Raw genomic sequence first — 19,299 nt, 5'->3', positions numbered from 1 at the left:
AATTGCCTTTATCGAGAGGTATGCAGTTAATGGATATCGATTAGTAATATTCTCTAACTGGTGATTTTAACTATATAACGAGTAAAATATATTCTTGTACGTTACTGTAACCGAGAGTTCAAGCGAAGCTGCACACTTTGAGAGATTTTGAACAATAACTAACCTGATTTTATACTTTCAAGTGTGTCAAAACGTAACAAATCAGAAACTTTCCTCAAATTTAGATAGAAATTTTACCCGAAACTGCCTTTTACTTAATGAAGTCTGTGTTTTTCTGCCCTTATTTCTCTTTAGAAGGCCAAATCTGCCCTCAGATGATAAGGACTCCAGCCAGACCAATCAAATGTTAATTGAGCCCTTAGGCTGCGATCTCACCAAATGACCCCCTAAAACCAAGCAAAACTCTTCATCTGCATGATTTTATAGACTTCCCTTTTCCTGCTTTTCCGTTTTCAGTACGTCAGAGTTGAAGTACTGTGTTTCCACTTTTCTTTAATGGTGTGTTCGCACTTGGCACGTTTGCTTGGATTAAACTGAACTCAGTGATTGCTCAGGGTAGTGCTTTTGAATAAATGTGAACATTGCCATCCTAACCTTGGTGCGGACCAAACAAGTGAACAAACTCCAGTGCAGTTTGACTAAAATACAAGAACACAACAAGAGCCAATGCCATCTAAATGAACCAAAAATATATATATATTTATAATTGTCACAAGATGAGACACAATTTGTGAAAAAAGGGTTAATGTAAATAATGAGAGATGAAAATACATTTTCCAAATAAACTCTGATTTAAGGAGCATTACACTCATGTGACTCCATTGTGTTGCTTACTGCTGGTTACTAGACTATCAATACTACAGACTGCTGCTCTAACAACAAAGGGGTTCCCAAACTTTTCAGCCCATGACACCCGAAATAACAATGCCAGTGACTCGCGACCTCCAATATCCTCTGAGGTGGTTATAAATACAGAAACCTTGCATGCAATGGCTCACACCAATATACCCAAGTCTATTCTTCCCAGGGGTCGTAATCCAATAGAACTAGTTACTATAAGCTGCTATGGTAGCTATACAGTATAAAGTAACTATAAACGACTATTTTTTCTTTTGAGTAGGTAATGGATAATGGTCTTATGGTTTAATAAAAATAAATAGATTTTTGGAAATTACCAGGCGGCTTTCCCGTCATTGTTCCGCGATCCCTCAGGGGGTCCCAACCCCCACTTTGAGAAGCACTGCTCTAACAAACTGATGGTAACACCCCTTATCTTCATTTGGGACTTTTTTTTTTGCAAACTTTAAAAAGATTTAAATCACATTAGGATGTAACCATGGCTACTGAAGAAGATCTTTATTTCTGTGTGTCAGAGGAATCCCTGGTGCTATTTTGACTCTTTTACAGGTTATATAATCTTATCGTGTTAATTTTTAGAACATGTCGCTTTAAGTAAGTGCAGTTACATAATGTAAATCATAAAAGTGTATATATATTTAAGTTTGGAATAAACAGCAACTGTGGCTATGTTTCGATCCACCTAATTTTATTTGCATTTTGGATATGCGCATTAAAAAATTGGTTTATGGAAGCGCCAAGATGCGCATAAGTTTTGAAAATGTGCATAAAAACACATGTGCATAAATGAATAGGACAAAGTTTTTATTTGATAAGAAAAGATACGTATAAACTATGATGAAAACACTTTTACCAAACACATTCCAGTATATGCGCATTAAAAAAGGTCATGTAATTTTGTTAAAAGAGATCATGTGATGATAAAAATGTGTGTGAATGGACAAACCAGCAGGCTGAGCACACTGTAAAACATCTGAAATATTGTTTTGGCTATTCTAAAACACCTTAACCATTCCAGTATTGGTGTTATTATACTAATTAATTAATTACCTCCAGAATCAAAAGCATCGGTGCTCTGCATCTCACACCTTCGACCATGCGTTCATTGCGCCTTGATATTTGTCCTCTGAAATTAAAACTTAAAAAGATTGCAATGTCTTATTAGTTGGTTGCCTTTGACAGCACATTTCCCAACAGACCGAGATTTGGCATGTATAAGTATTGTCTCTTCTCATTGGACAAAGTACATCTGTCCTGAGATTTTGCTAGTATTGGTCATCCATCAGAATACAGGCAGCTTTATATTGTGTCTTTCTTTGAAGCTGTTGTTATATTATCATTTTGAGCCCAAAAAAGCCTTCAGCCATAATTTGTTTGCATTTTTTAACTGATCTGATTTTCACAAACACAGCAGCATAATAAAGCCTGGTTTGTTGGTTCCACCACAGCCTGCTCTAGAGTGTTTTCAGGTTGGTTTATTATGTGATCTCGAACCAATTGTTTTGATGCAGATCTGCCAGGTTATAAACAACGAGCCAGGTGTGAAAGCACCCAATTTCGCTTTCTTTCTTGGCTTGGAGCAAAACAATCAAACTACAAGTGTGAACACACCCTTAGACTGGTTAAATCCCCTTTTCCTAGAGCTCAGTTTGCTCATATCCGCAAACATTTCTCCACCACTCACATCTTTGCTCATTGTTCTGTTTGTTTGCCCATAAGCACCGCCAAAAGCTCCAACTAAAATGCCAACCAATGACCCGAAGGGTATCTGTGTCCTACACAAACTCCCCCTAAATGGTGAGGATAATGAAATTGTTGGCACACAATGTTCAATTATCCTAATCGTCCAGCCTTTTAACACTATGGATGACCTTTGAGTGGAGGACATCTATATATTTGCAAACGTTGTTCTTTCTTTGTACGTGTGTTGAGGGCCAACTGTATGAAAACAAATTAAGAGTTTATTTTTTGGTTTCTTTTTCTCTGAACAGTATTTTCTCTGCCTAAACAAAATAAATATGTATTCTGGCTATGGAGTTGTCTCGTTTTCATCAATGCACTCATGAATAAGAAACAATGCACTACTAGCTTTGTTTCCATCTATTTTTATGCAAATTTTGGAATATCGCATAAAAAACTGCTAAATGGAAAGGCGAAAATGTGCATTTTGAAAAAGCACATAAAAAAACACATAGGGACAATCGAGATACAAAACTGTGCATAAACTACAACAGAAACACATTTATTGAATAAACTCCAGGATGCTCATTAAAAAACAACATGATTTTGTTTTAACAGATCATGTGATGCATAAAAATGGGCATGATAGGACTAATGGACATGGTAGTGATGGACAATTCAGTGGACCGATCACATTGTAAAAATCTATAAAAAAAAAGTGTTTGATCATTGTAAAATTCCCTAGCCAAAGACTGTAATCAAAATGCTTCGTTATTCAGCTGCACTCTCAAAGAACAATATCGCACCTTTAAAAGCCACCACACATTCATTACATTTACAAGTAATTTATTAATTTATTTAAGTAATAAAAAAAAGCAATTAATAAAAACAACTAAGTTTAAATATATATATTAGTGGTGGGCCATTATCAACGTTAATTAGCTGCGTTAACGTCAGACTCTTATTGCGCGATGTAAAAAATATCATCGTTAATCTATCCTGGGTTGGGAGCTGGGTCAGTTCTACGCAAGCTATGATGACTTTCACCTTCATATTTTAGCGTGGATGTATACCTGACCGGTGAGCCGTCTGACAAAAACATGCCCTTCTGAAAGAAATCAGCAGGATGCCCTTCTAGACCTTTCACTTACTTCGAAGATACTACTGTCTACGTTTACATGGACATCTGAAGTCTAGTTATTTGCCTTAATAGACAATACTATAAATTAAGGTGTTTACGTGAAGTGCTTTCATGTAAGAGTTTTCTGTAATTTTGGGTGACTTTCAATTAAATTCAATTAAATTTATATAATCTTATCGTGTTAATTTTTAGAACATGTAGCTTTGTTTTGAAAGTTCAGTAAGTGCAGTTACATAATGTTATTCATACAAGTGTATGTATATTTAAGTTTGGAATAAACAGCAACGGTAGCCATGTTTCTATCCACTTAATTTTATTCACATTTTGGATATGCGCATTAAAAAACGGTTTATGGAAGTGCCAAGATGAGCATAAGTTTTAAAAATGCACATAAAAATGTGAGTAGGTGCATAGGTGCAAAAAGGAGTAGGACAAAGTTTTTATTTGATAAGAAAAGATGCATATAAACTATGATGAAAACACTTTTACTGATGAAATTCCAGTATATGCGCATTAAAAAAAGGTCATCAAAGGTCAAAAGGTCATCAACGTTCAATTAAACTTATGAACATTTCATTCATGCACCCGTGACATACTGGTGTATTAGATGCAAATAAGGAGTAAGGACTGGTGAGAGTTTTATCAAATTTAATAACGCACAGCAAATGATAGGAAAAAACTTCCGCATTTGACAGTGTGTGTTTGTGTGCGTGGTCCTTAATTGACAGCCGCGCGTGTGGATCTTGACGGAAAATATGGTGAAAAGTCGGTATGAGGGCCTAATAGTCTGATCGCGGAGTTTACTTCAATAATGCCACTAATAAAAGCATACTCCACATGTCTTAATTCTATATCTGTTTAGTTCGGATTGACTTTAGTCAGATTAAGATAATCAAAAAATAAATAAATAAATCGCTGTTTTGAGCTTATGTAGGGCTACAGTTCAAAATTCATGTTTAACTAAATAAACAGTTAGTAAACACAAGTACATCTTATTGAACATCATTAATTTTCATCATAATAGTAGAACAGTTTCTCAAGAAGTTTGTGATGCATTTTGAAAACCGAAGATAAGCCCCTGGTGTAAAGCGCCACCTGGCTTGAGAAACCTGTTCTCAAAGACACATATTTAGTAATTATTTGGGTAGCACACATATTCTGAACGGCTTCGGCAGGATTCAGATGAGCCATTTAATGTAAATTAATCTATATATATATATACGCAAACGAAGGGAGAACAAGGAGAACATTCCTCACAGAAATGCCAACTGATCCAGCCGAGGCTCGGATCAGCGTCCTTTTTGCTTTGAGGCGACAGCACTACCTACTGCGCCACTGCGTCACCGCTCTTTAAATATATATATATATATATATATATATATATATATATATATATATATATATATATATATATATATATTTAAAGAGCATGTTCTCTCTGCGTTTGCGTTGGATTCTTCCGGGTGCTCCGGTTTCCACCACAGTCCAAAGACATGTGGTACAGGTGAATTGGGTAGGCTAAATTGTCCGTAGTGTATGAGTGTGAATGTGTGCATGTATTTCCCAGAGATGGGTTGCGGCTGGAAGGGCATCCGCTGTGTAAAAATGTGCTGGATATGTTGGCGGTTCATTCCGCTGTGGCGACCCTGAATTAATAAAGGGACTAAGCCGAAAAGAAAATGAATGAATGAATGAATGAATATTTAAAAAGCCCACAATATCTTCTCCCATTGAAAATTCTGTTTTGTCATTTTTTGATATTTCCCACCAGTTATTAAGTGGAAATGTTGTTCTCTTTGACATTGTCAGAAAAACAGTGCTTTATGTTTTATGTGACATTCCAGTTTTGCGCACACATCTAAAACACACCTTTGGATGTAAACATAGCTTCTGTTCTCCAAAATATAGGGTAAACTGTGTTACTACTTGAAGGTTTCACAGTGAGGTTTACATGGCGGTAATGTTGGTATGCCCGGGGCAGTCAAAAGCCTATTTTAAGCTTCTTTCATTTGGTGATGGAGGGAAAAGATGTTCCCACAACCACACAGAGACACACGAGATGACATCATTGACCCTCCACTGAGGGCAGCCTGCTCTGCTCCTGCTCCAACCAGCATGAACACCGAAAACACAGCCAAGATAGAAACTGCCCAATGTTTACCACAGTGAAAACAACATAAAGCCTTTCCATATGTTCATAATCTAATATATTACTACTTACTCCTCTAAAATTGGTAATATAAATACTAATAATAAAACCAATTTCATAAAAAATGCTAAAAACAAAACCTTAGTTATTCTGAAAACTTTACAACATTTCAATGTAATTTTATTTATGCATATATTATATACACCTACGGGCCACTTTATTAGGTACACCTGTCCAACTGCTCGTTAACACAAATTTCTGATCAGCTCATCACATGGCAGCAACTTGATGCATTTAGGCATGTAGACATGGTCAAGACAATCTGCTGAAGTTCAAACCGAGAATCAGAATGGGGAAGAAAAGGAGGTGACTTCACACTTTACACTAAGTGACTTTGAATGTGGCATGGTTGTTGGTGTCAAACAGGTTGGTCTGAGTATTTTCAGAAACTGCTGATCTACTGGGATTTTCACGCACAACGATCTTGGGTTTACAGAAAATGGCCTGAAAAAGAGAAAATATCCGGTGAGCGGCAGTTCTGTGGGCACAAATGCCTTGTTGATGCCAGAGGTCAGAGGAAAATGGCCAGACTGGTGCGAGCTGACAGAAAGGAAACAGTAACTCAAATAACCCCTCGTTACAACTAAGATATGCAGAAGAGCATCTCTTAACGCACTACATGTCCAAACTTGAGGCAGATGGGCTGCAGCAGCAGAAGACCACACCGGGTGCCACTCCTGTCAGCTAAGAACAGGATAACGTGCCATGTCAAAGTACAAATTATCTCAGACTGGTTTCTTGAACATGACAATGAGTTCACTGTACTCAAACGGCCTCCACAGTCACCAGACCACAATCTAATAAAGCACCTTTGAGATGTGATGGAATGGTAGATTTGCATAAACTGCAACTTTTTTTTTTTTTTTTTTTTTTGCAACTGACAAATCTGCAGCAAATATGTGATGCTATCATGTCAATTTGGACCAAAATCTCTGAAGAATATTTCCAATACCTTGTTGAATCTATGCCACGAAGGATTAAGGCAGTTCTGAAGGCAAAAGGGGGTCCAACCCAGTACTAGTACCTAATAAAGTGGCCGGTGAGTGTATGAATCATATATTAAAACAATATATAATACATGTGATGAGCATATTAATTCTTTTTGACACAATAATATAGCAATATTCTATAACTATTTGAAAATATGAATAAAAAATAAAATACAATTTTTTACATTTAATATCAAAATGTATTTGCATTATTTTTGTATTTGTTAATACAACTTCTATGTATGAATAATAATAAACTCTGATATATTTTAGATTGTTATACTGTACTGTATATGATTGGTTCATGTTGCATTAGCATCACCCAACATTTTTGTGTTAAGTGTAAACAGGCAAATTACACCATAAACAGCCATAAAAACAACACTGTCACCAACATAGTGTGTTATTGTGAATATATAAAAATATATATTTGCAATAAGCGCCTCTGCAGAGATAAAATGATATTCGCCAATAAAATAACAGCATCAACATATTATTTTTAACAAAGCCAATCCGATAAAACAAGTTCCTTCAAACTATATTTTGCACCAAAAATTCAATTTCATTTGGATATGCCACATTATGAAAGCAAAACACACTGCAAACACCATTTCTATGGTTTTTAAGGAAGAGAATAAAAGAAATTCAATATCAAATCACTTTATAATCACATTCGCTACAGCACAACAAGACAGCAATGATATGCAAGACTGTTCATCTGTTCATAACCACGTCACACGCTGTGCCCTATGATGTCTTTCTGTCACATCCAATGACGGCTTCAGAATAAAAGATAATCCTGTAGTGCCACACAGAAGAGAACAAAATTCTTTTATTTATTTATTTATTTTTCCCGACAGTGCTCACACTGCTTCATAACCCACAGTGCGACGGGGGGCCTGTGGCGTTTTCTTCTGACTCAGTGCACATGCCACATCCTGTCACAGCTTTAAAAGACACATCTCATCATACAGGCGCAATAAAAGGCGCTGATTTACACAACAGCAATGTAACCTTTGACATGTTGTCGTTGCACACACTGACATGCTTGCACAATTTACAAAAGGGAAGAGTGTTTGATGTCACCTAATTCTTTTTTCACCATGATTTCCTGTTCTAAATTTGCCTGAGAAGATTTTTGAGCATGTAAACTGCTGGTAAATCATGATACAAATTTATGATTATGTTTGTGCTTAAAGTAAACAGGACACATTCTCTCAATGTAAGTGAAGTAATTGAATGACACGAGAATCCAAATGAACACTATTATTGTAAGCCAAATTAAGAGCACTTGGTGCAGGAATTAATGCATAACCACACAAAACAATGAAGCAGAAAGTACAGGATGTATACATAATGAGATCATTTAAAAAAATGGAGATAGGGTTCAGTATATAAATCATTTAAGATTCCATCCTGCAGAACAGGTCTCCATTTTGATCTTCTATTAAACAAACAAAATAGACTCTTGCTATGTATCTTATTTACACGCCATTTCTGTCTGCTCTCTGTATATTGCAAGTGAAATTCTGCTTGTTTATTAGACACTCCCAGTCCCACCAGCGGTGAAAGATTGTAAGATATGTTGCGTCAAACAAATGGAATCAGAAAAAAATCTGTTGAGACAGGTCAAACAAAGTAAATACATTTCTGTTGAATCTATGTGACAAAGAATTAAGACAGTTCTGTCATGACAGCACTGAAAGATGAACCATGGAACTCTGACCAATGTGAGGAGAGTGAGTAAACTCTCCTCACATTGGTCAGAGTTCCATGGTTTAATTTCAGAGTCAACTGTTATGTGTCCTTATTTTAAAGGTGCAGTAGGTGATCTGCCAAAATGCTAACCACTTAGCATATTATCTTTGGATGGCGGGGAGGGACTGTTATTCAAAGCCACGCCTCCTGAAATCGTGAACACGCGCACCGCATCACAACAGCAGACAACCCACTAGTTCATGTCAATCACCAGCTAGTTAGTGTTTTGCCGGCGGCATGCAGGAATTACATTTCTTGCTAAGCCACACTTACATGCTATAGCAGAGCGAATATTCAGAGTAGCATGGTAAACAGTATAGGAAGGCTGTCATTGTTCAAAAATGAACTAATGTGAATAATAAAGCAACTTCAGCTCAATAAAGCAGGTTAGGCGGAATAGCGCTATTCACTGATGTTTTGTTGTTAAACTAAATAAGAATCTACATTACCGATGCTGTCAAAGGTCCCTTATGAAACTGAAAATAGTTCAATCTTTCGCCTGGAGATTTCAGAGGCTGAACAACCTGCCTGTGCATATCATAGACTGTAAAATATAGGTGCATATAAGCCATTCATAACACAACACAATCTAACACAAGCTTAGCCTGACTAAACAGAACATTACCTAACAGTAAAACTTCATCTATGGTGTCGACCTTCCTCCAGCATGTAAAAGTAACTCCAATATTGATTTGGCATTTTCAAAGTTTCAGTTCAGCATTTGATTTCACCGCGTTTGTGATTATCTCGTGTGTGCAGCACGTGTCGTGAACGTGAGGCGCTCATGCAGGCGGGCACGTGCGAATGGCAGATCTGCTTGAAAAGAGACGCGCAGAAGCCCAAATCTGCATTTGCTGACAGACAGTTTGAGCTACTTATCGGAATTATGACAGATGTTAACCCGACATTATTTAATTGGATGAACATTTTTTAGGTTTATGCCTTACCCAGAATATAAAAATACATATAAACACATTTAGATCATTTACTTTAATCATTACTATTAAACTGTGAAGAGACTTTCAACCAACACAACAAAAAATACTTCTGAAGACAATCACCTACTGCACATTTAATTTATGACAATGCAACAAGACATTATAAGAGAAAAGCTGCCATTTAATTTTGAATGGTGACACCCACAGACATTGTCACCAGATATAAATCAGAGTGAGGATTTCTCACACATAGCCATTGGCTACAATTATGCATTATAGGCTTTATATTATAGAGATAAATAACAGATAAACCAAGACTGCAGTTTGGTCAATTTTTCCAACGAAAAACAGCTCTCATTAATAGTTCAGCTTGCTTTCCCTCTCGTATTTGACATGAAACGCACATATACGGTTAGGAATGACATCCCGCACATCATTCTCTCCTCCTATAGCAATAAATATGCCTATTACATATCCATTATACACTGTGATATAGCCTGGTTCGGATCTTATTGTGTTCTCACTACAATCGATTCACTCCGGAGTTTATTTCAATCGAGCTGAGACCACCTCATTCAGGCAATCTCAGACTGACTGTTTTGGTGCGGATCAGAGTGAGATTGCTGGATACACAAATGCCAAATAAACCATGTTAACGGGGGAAACATGCCATGTTCCGAAACAAAAGTCTAGATGTGAAAGCACCCTATTATAACACCCTATAAACACCCTAATATATACATATATGTTAATGTTTGTGTTAGGTCTTGGTACCATAGAGCTGCTACGCTGCTGCTGCTTTGTTTATTGGTGCAGAGCAAATACTGATACTTGTTAATTCTAATATACTGACAGACGTCCTATTACCAATACCCTGCTGCTGCACTTGTAGCACATAAATTCCATGTGGAAGATCTATGAGCAGCGTACAGGGTATCTGAAAAAGTGTTGCACAATGCAAACAACACTGAGGTATTCAAATGTTAAGGAAAAGCTTATTGGCTGCTGAGCCGACAAGAACCAATCACCTGCATCGTGTATTCGGAAGCAGAATGTATGGGACTTATCAGCCTGCATCCCCTGATGGAGTTTCTATAAGAATTTTCATGCTGGTAAAGCCAAAAGGTCTAACCCTAGTGAGGTGTACCAAATAAAAATGAATGAAATGAGTAGAGGGAACACAGCAGTTGTATTAGAATTGAGAACAACATGCAGGGATTGAGTTTTTGCGCACCCCAAGAGCAGTCAGGGGTCAAACTGACTGACACCTCGATCGAAATAACCACATACAAGGCAAACTGAGCGTGGGCAACCTTCCAGCTTCTCGACCCCAATCCCATCCACTTTCAAAGCCGCCGGGATATTTCCGTCCGTGCTGAGATTTACCCCGCAGGGATCGTGCAAAATCCACCTCAGGCGTGCGGATGGAAGGAGAAGCATTGATTAGAGGAAGAGACTCGCATGCACAGCAAGTCCAACGTGGTGCGAAGAAGAAATAAAGAAGGAAAGGGCAACTTCCTGTCCGTAATGAACACCGCTAAGAGCTTGGAGTTTTCACAGAACACAGCGGAAGGACCGCAGCGGTGTTTAATATCAAGATCTAATGAGCTTTGCACCTCTAACGGGCACAAGCGATGGTGGGAAGCATTAATAGGAAACCCCGTTGCCAGCGGGATAAACATAGGGGCTTATTAAAACTGCTATTTGTGTTCCCATCGACAGAAGTGCCTCTGAGGGGGCTGATGAGATCACAGAGCTAGAGACTATTAGGACCAGTTCTGGAGAAGTTAAGTGTCCATTAAGAAAATAGCAGGAAATGGTGAACGAGGAAGGTGGCGTGTAGAGCATCTTGAAGAAACCTCCTCTCCGTCAATCAACAAGCTGGAATCCCTCTCTGTCTCCGCAGGCAAACGCATGCGGATGTGAGGGAGAAAGGCAGACGCTGGCATTAGTTACAGGGATTTGAAGAGGCATAATCTTGCATGATTCACTCTCTTCCCACCATGATCAAAAGTGAATGGGTTATAAGAGGCCAGCGGTATTGACTGAGAGCTTCTCTAACGCAGATTAAGAGGAAATGGGTTCATTGAAGATAAACACGTTTGAAGTAAATAATCTTTATGCAATCCTAATATGAATGGAGGATTTAGATGCGATGGGTTTGGGTCACTCAGCCAATGCTGATATCATGCAAGACATATCATGGGTTAACGTAATACATTTATTTCGGATCTTTTCCCATTTGCATTTGTTTGTGGTTATTAGCAAAAGAACAGCACATAAGAGAGACAAACTACAAGTGCTTGTTCATTTGCAGTAATAATCTTCACCTCTCTACTGAGGCTCTTAAATGAAATTCACAGCGGGGTTTGCCAGCGTTATGTTTGGTTACAAGAACCAATTGTAGCTGTTTAATGCTAATTTTCATACCTAACAACATATTGGATTTTAAACGATGCAGCAGATTCAAAATATTCAATAAAAATGTAATAATATTTAACACAGGGGTCTCAAACTCGTGGCACGCGGGCCATTTGCGGCCTCAGTGCAATATTTTGTGGCCCGCGCCGACTGCTGTACACTGACAGAATCAGCACAGTGGGGAGAGAAAGCGCTCCCCGATCTGCTGATTCTATCCGTACACAGCGGTCACTGGATGCCGTTGACGTCACCACGCACCACGCCCCTTTGTTAGACGCTGTGACGGGCGGGAAGTGTTAGGAGGGAACTGGCGCCGGCCAGAACCAAGGTAAGCTGTTCCCGCCCCTGCCTGCCACTTAGCTACCTATCTGCAGCCTGCCACCTACCCAGCTACAGCCTGCATCTTATATATATTATAGGTAGATACAGACTGGTACAGACTGATGTGACTAAAGTGGGGTGGGGGTGTTTTATTTATACATATATACGCCTTTTTTTAGGTGAGGGCAGGCACGTGCACACATAGGGCTCAACCTGTGCAGTGCACATGCCCTTTTTAGTCTTGGATAGAAAGTGCCCTTCCAAAATGATCAAAAGTGCCCCCACGACGCGGCACACCTTTTTTTTTTTTTTTTTTTTAGTAATATATGAAAGTGAGAATATATAATCACAGTATGTTAACAAGAAATCGAAGAGACAAAAAGAGCAACAATTTTGGAAAAAGAAACAACAACAGATAACAAAAAATAAACAAACAAACAAAACAAAAAACAGGAGGGGTAAATACATTACAAGTTAAAGAAAACTATTATATAATTTACAAATTTCAGTTGTTTTCGCAGCACACCTTATGGTCCCGCCCTTTAGTGGGGCGCGACAACACCACTCTTGAGTACGCGCGCGACAACACCACTCTTCAGTACGCGCGCAGTTTTGAGTGAGTTCCCCCAAGCCATACTGAGGGTCTCAACTGCTTCCGCTCTAAAGCCAAATGTGGTTCAGATTTGTAAGAAGAAGCGCTGACAAGTCTCTGGCAGCAAGGAGTAGGCAAAAGATGCCATGTTCAGAAGAACTGTTCATAATCTTCACTCAATGTTCTATTAATGTTCAGGACACTTCATGTTCAGAAGAAATAATTAAAACTGTTAATAATGACATTTGAGGACTTTTTTTTGTGAAATCCCTTATGCGGCCCAGCCTCACCCAGACTTTGCCTCCTGCGGCCCCCAGGTAAATTGAGTTTGAGACCCCTGATTTAACAGAATTGAAATAATAGTTTGAAAATATGTATTAATTTATTTGGCAACACTTTACCATAAGGTTGTATTAGTTAAATGTTAGTCACTGTATTTACTAACATGAACAATACATTTATTGCAGTATCTTAGTTTACATTAGTTAGTGAAAATAAAGATGTTCAATGTTATTTCATGTTCAATAAATGTGCTGCAATTATTGTTCATTTTAGTTAATGTTGGTTAATACATTAGCTAACATTAACTAATGAAACCTAAAAGTGTCACTATTAATTGAAATATAATCCTGATATAGTCAAGCAGAATTTTCTAATTTGCAGATTCTAACATGCTGAACTGGTTTAAACTTAACTCAACTATTAACAACAACAACAGATATTTACATTAGATGTCGACTACCCTGTTCTTGTCTATTGGAAGGAATGCATTAATAAAGCCGCCATTTTAGTACAGGGTAGTGCTCCTTTGAAATTAATGCGGGACCAAGGTGCAGTATGTTTGTAACATACAAAAACATGATAAACAAAATCTTACACATGAAATGTTCTGTCTTTGTGCTTTGTTTTCTTTGTTTGCTCATTACTACATCCATACACAGCGCAAAAGTCTAGCATCTTCAGATTGGCACACTGTCTTGACTTGCGCGGTTGAATGACATTTGTCCTGGGAGCACTGTACAGTACAAATATGGAGGCTCTATTGATGCATGCTCAGGGTCTGTATGTGATATCTAGTGTATATATCTATAATAACAACACAATTTCCTGCTATTTGATGCCTATTAGTTATTTGTAATGTGCTGTTAGCTTTATATATGTGGTGAGATTATGATTATGCAGAATAAGACATTAATTACACCTAATAAACATCCAATATTCTTATATTTTGCTAATAGGAAAGCAGATAATAGTGAGAATTGGCCCCCAAACTAACTTGTGACCAATCAACTTCTTATGATTAATAATGTTAAATCAAGTTGGGATGTTTCATATTTTTTTGTGCACAGCATGATTCATGAATTTATCATTCATCAAAAATGTTGAAAAAACAAGTCTTTACAAATTGTACATTCAGGAATACACACTCTCTAATTAGTAAAGACCACATTTGCATTTTTCATAATCTACAAATGTGATGAGAATGAGAACGTGTACTGTATGCCTATGAGTCAGAAGATCCAGCAAAATTTCAATTTCATATAGTCAATTACGAAGCATGAGTCACATTTGAGCATCACAGGCAGAAAAACGGATGCAATTAACCTTGATACGTTGCACACGCCATCAGCATGAACACATAAAGACACACTTGGCCCAAAACTAGTCCATGTATTGTGTGCAAATAGGCCAAGTGGCCTCTGGAGAGCTCGACTCCTGGCTGCCAGTTGCCATAGCCTCCAATTCAGCAGACGAGGCTGGATTCACTCCCACTAACTTCACCCCAATCTGTCACAGGCTTCTGAAAACCACTGAAAAGACAGCAAACAGGTTCACAGGTGTGTTCGTTTTATCTTTGCCAGGTAATCTTTTCTGACCCATTCTGAGCAACACAAATGGTTTTGAAATAAAAGCCAATTGTGCGGTGGCCTGAAAAATTGAAATGACATGTACGTGGCAGAAAAGTCTCTTTAGCTTCCATGGTGGAATTCACACAAAAACACCTTCAAAAAGAACGGCATCCGGCACAGCCTGAGGTTTTGAACACACCCACACACACAGTAAGACGTTGACTATCTGTTATGCTGTAATATGTAGTATATTCCACTCTGCATTTACAATACCTTACATACAACATAACATATACAACATGCTAAAATGATAACTGCCATTTGCAAAGTATAAAGGTCGCACTAACAGCCTAATTTGAACATTTGAATAGGATATAGACTAAGTTAAATGGCCAACTTGAACATCCACATAGGGTACTGGCCAAGTTAAATGGCTAACTGGAACATCCGCATATGGTAGAGGCCAAGTTAAATGGTTAGTTTGAACATCCGCATAGGGTACAGGCCAGGTTAAATGGCTATTTTGAACATCCGCAAAGGGTATAAGCCAAATTAGATGGCTAATTTGAACATCCGCATAGGGTATAGGCCAAGTTAAATGGCTAGTTTGAACATCCGCACAGGGTATAGGCCAAGTTAAATGGCTAACTTGAACATCCGCATATGGTATAGGTCCAGTTAAATGACTAATTTGGACATTTGCTAAGGGTATAGGCTAAGCTAACTGGCTAACTGAAACTTATGCATATGGAATAAGACAAGTTAACAGGTTAATATTTGCACAGGCTACAACTAAGCTAACAGGTTAATTCAAATACATTTGCGCAGATCAGACATAAGTTAACACTACAGTTTGATCATTTACTAAGTATAAAACTATGATAAAAGGTTAAACTGAACACCTGTCTTGAGTAAAATAACAGGTAAATTCAATCATCTGTGAATGGTACGTGCTAAGATAACAGGTAAATTTTGTACAATTGCTTGGATTATGTTTAGGCAAACATGTTAATTCAATCTTCTTTGAGGGAAGTGTGTTAAATTAATAGGTTATTTCGAACATTTGTGTTAAGTACAGTTGGGCTAACATGTTCATTTGAACATTTGTGTGGAGCTCAGTTAAGCTAACAAGTTAATTTGAACATTTGTGCTAAGTACAGCTTAGCTAGCATTTCCATTTGAATATTTGTGTAGAGTACAGCTAAGCTAACAGGTCCCTTTGAACATTTGTGTAGAGTACAGCTAAGCTAACAGGTTCAGTTGAATATTAGCATAGAGTACGTTAACAGCTGTGTAGGGGACAGTTAAGCTAGCGTCATCATTTGAACATTTGTGTATAGTACAGCTAAGCTAACAGGTTATTTAAACATGCACTTTTTGAACATTTGAACAAATTGTAAGCGAAACTAGTAGGTTGATTTGAACATTTGTACAGGGAATAGGTTAAGCTAGCAGGTAAGCCTATGAAATTAACAGAAAACATTCAGCAAATATAACTTGTTCATGACAGTTAATTCATGAATAAGGTGTATTCTGGAATGTCTAGGGAATCTTTTGTCTCAGTCCTTGACAGTGGTTCAACCCTTGGCTGACTATCAGGGAAGTGCAGATAATCAAAAAAGGAATTGAGAAGCATCCATATAGGGTATATAAAGGATTCTCAGTGTAAATGACAGGAAATATTTGCTGTTCAACACACAATCACAAACACCTGTAAGCTCTAATCCACTTAAACACACAGAGCCAGCTGAGGCCTAAAGCGCAAACAAACAAAGATCAACCACCTCATATTTTGGCCGGAGAGGTTCCCCAGGGTGGTTTGTTCCCAGGGTCAATATCTGCTGGCTCTATACACAGCCGTTTTTTTTTTTTTTTTTTTTTTGCCCCATGTTTTCTTACAGCTGGCCAATGAGTTCAGTTCACACAGAACTCTTCAAACTCACTGCTCATTTAGAAAAGAAGAGAGTAATAATGTCAGCAAGATGATACATAATGAATGTTTCCATGCTGAAGACTACAAACCATCAATAGTACATCCATTGCAAAAGCCACCATGGATTTTAAATGTCACATTACACCACTAAATTCACAACATGACCCTTAGGAGTACAGTAGGCTCTTCTGATGGCCATGTACGGGCAAATAGGAAGTAGATTAGGCAAGACTGATGAGGGTGCTGAGAATGTGGGTCTTTATTTTACTCTGCACTTTTAAGGGCAAATCATTTTGCACACTGCTTTTTTGGGTGTCTGGGGGATCAAACTAAATTCCAGTCACAAAACTGCTGTCGAAATAAATAAGCGGTAACAAACTTCATGCTGTTGGCATCTTGTTCAAAGATCATTAAATGAAGCATGGTTTTTTTCATCTATGAAAAGTTTTACACGTAGTAATAGTAATTGTGAAAATGTATACACATTATGTTGAAATGTAATGTGTACTGTACATTTAAAAAACAATTCGTTCATGTTGTCCCAACACAAATCGATTAAGTTAACATAATTGTTTTTACAAATTTAAGTTGCTTAAACATAAAACAATTAATACATCTAAATAAATCTCACAAATTTTGAACTCATTTTAAATAAGTAGTTTGAATAAGCAGTAAAAACATATTTCAAAAGGTGTCATTGGTTTGTAATTTCCCCCAGATGTTGTTAACAAACAAATACATCTATATATGCAGAGAAAACTAATCGAATTAGTTTACTAATTACGTTATGCATACTAAAATAAAATGACACAGAAAAAGTGTTGAATATGAAGTATTTGTGATGTGTAAAAAGGCAGTGAAAGCCCAGACAGCAGTTGAAATCTCTTAGTAGTTCTTCAGCAACCCTCTGCCCTTCCTCTTAGTATATGAATATTAGCTTATTCAGTCCAATATCTATATTAGTGGGATGAAGATGAAACCAAGATGGACATTTCAGCAAGACAATGATGCAAAACAGCCAAGGAAACTCTCAAACGCTTTCAGAGAAAGAAAATCAAGCTGTAGACTGGCCTAACCAATCACCTGACTTAAATCCAGCAGAAAATATAAAATAAAGATCGGACTTGATGGGCGAAACCCACAAAACCATCAAGATTTTTACACTCTGTTGTACTTACACCTGAGCAATCCATGTGATTTCATTCTCCATATGAGTGGCGTCTTTAAGATGCCATCACCCAAAAAGCCTTTTATATAAAGTATTAAATACGTTTCAGTAGTTCAGTACTTTCTCATTGTGTCATGCCATTGTTATTACACAAAACTAATGCTTGTATTGTTTGGGTTTTTACCAAAATCTGGTTCAATTCCATGTCAACAGCTCCTTTAGAAATAATATTCCCTGGAAAATACACTACATGTTTGTTACATTTTCCCTGCTGTATATATTACATAAATGCATAAAACACATCTAACAAAAGCACTACAAAAGACAAAAAATATGCTTAAAATAAACTTTTTTGAATAATTACGAATTCAAAATATTAATAAATACCATGAGAGTATAACAATAAAAAACAAACACTTCCCCCCTATTTTAACCAACTTATTATCAGTCTATTTTACACGCACAAAAACTATTTGCAAAAACAATGCAATTTTCAATGCATTAATGCATTGTTAAATCCGATTTCTATAGATTTATAATTTGCAACTAAGATAACTATTTAATTTAGTTAGTTTTGAGCAGATAAAGTTAGGTTTATTGAAAACTCTATCCACATTTAATACCATATGTAGTTTCATTTGCTTCACAATTGCTATCTGACATTGTGTGATCTTCTGAGAGGCTAAAGAGATGTTTGTGTTCACTGAAGTACATAAGCTGTGTCTGGAGATCTCATAAATCCCCAAGTGTTCTGCACTAAACTGCGGTGCAGAGCTCAGAAACACCTCAAGGGCAGAACACACACACATACACATGGGACAGACAGTGTTTCAGTCACACACTTCACTCTGTCCTCCCTCCTCAACAGCCAGAAAGCACATAACGCATGATGACACCTGAGCCAAACATTGCTCCAAAACTGAAGAACAAACACAAAACACAAAAGCTGGAATCAATGTGTGCTTTTCCAATCTCTAAAGCAAAGCATCTCTATGATGCATGGATAATACATGAATGCTGGGACACTGAATCGTCCCCTTTGGGCTTTCCTATGTTACAGACACAAGGACTTTGGTCCACCCAGAAAAAGGCTCAGGTGTTTTGCTCTATTCCTGGCAATTACTCAATGCCTAGAGGTACATAGCACTCGCAAATATTCAAAGCTGAAGCTGAATGTATGAAGATGTATAAGTATTTCAATGAACGACCTTACCACCAGACATTCAGCAACACAATCTAGTCGAGATTAGGTATTCACACTATTAATTATTTACATAATGACAAGAAATTTACCAGGGTTGAAACTAAAAATAATTAACTAAAATTAGCTATTGGCCATTGAGAAACTGAGAATGGATCTACTTAGCCTTACTGCCTAATGACTTCAGCCCCATTGACATCCTCTGTCAATGCATTGATGAAATTAACAGTTGGATGTGCC

This window comes from Danio rerio, chromosome 4, assembly GCF_052040795.2.
Source record: "Danio rerio strain M-AB ecotype USA chromosome 4, GRCz13ab, whole genome shotgun sequence".
In the NCBI taxonomy this organism is placed as follows: domain Eukaryota; kingdom Metazoa; phylum Chordata; class Actinopteri; order Cypriniformes; family Danionidae; genus Danio; species Danio rerio.
This window is presented reverse-complemented; position numbering follows the sequence as displayed.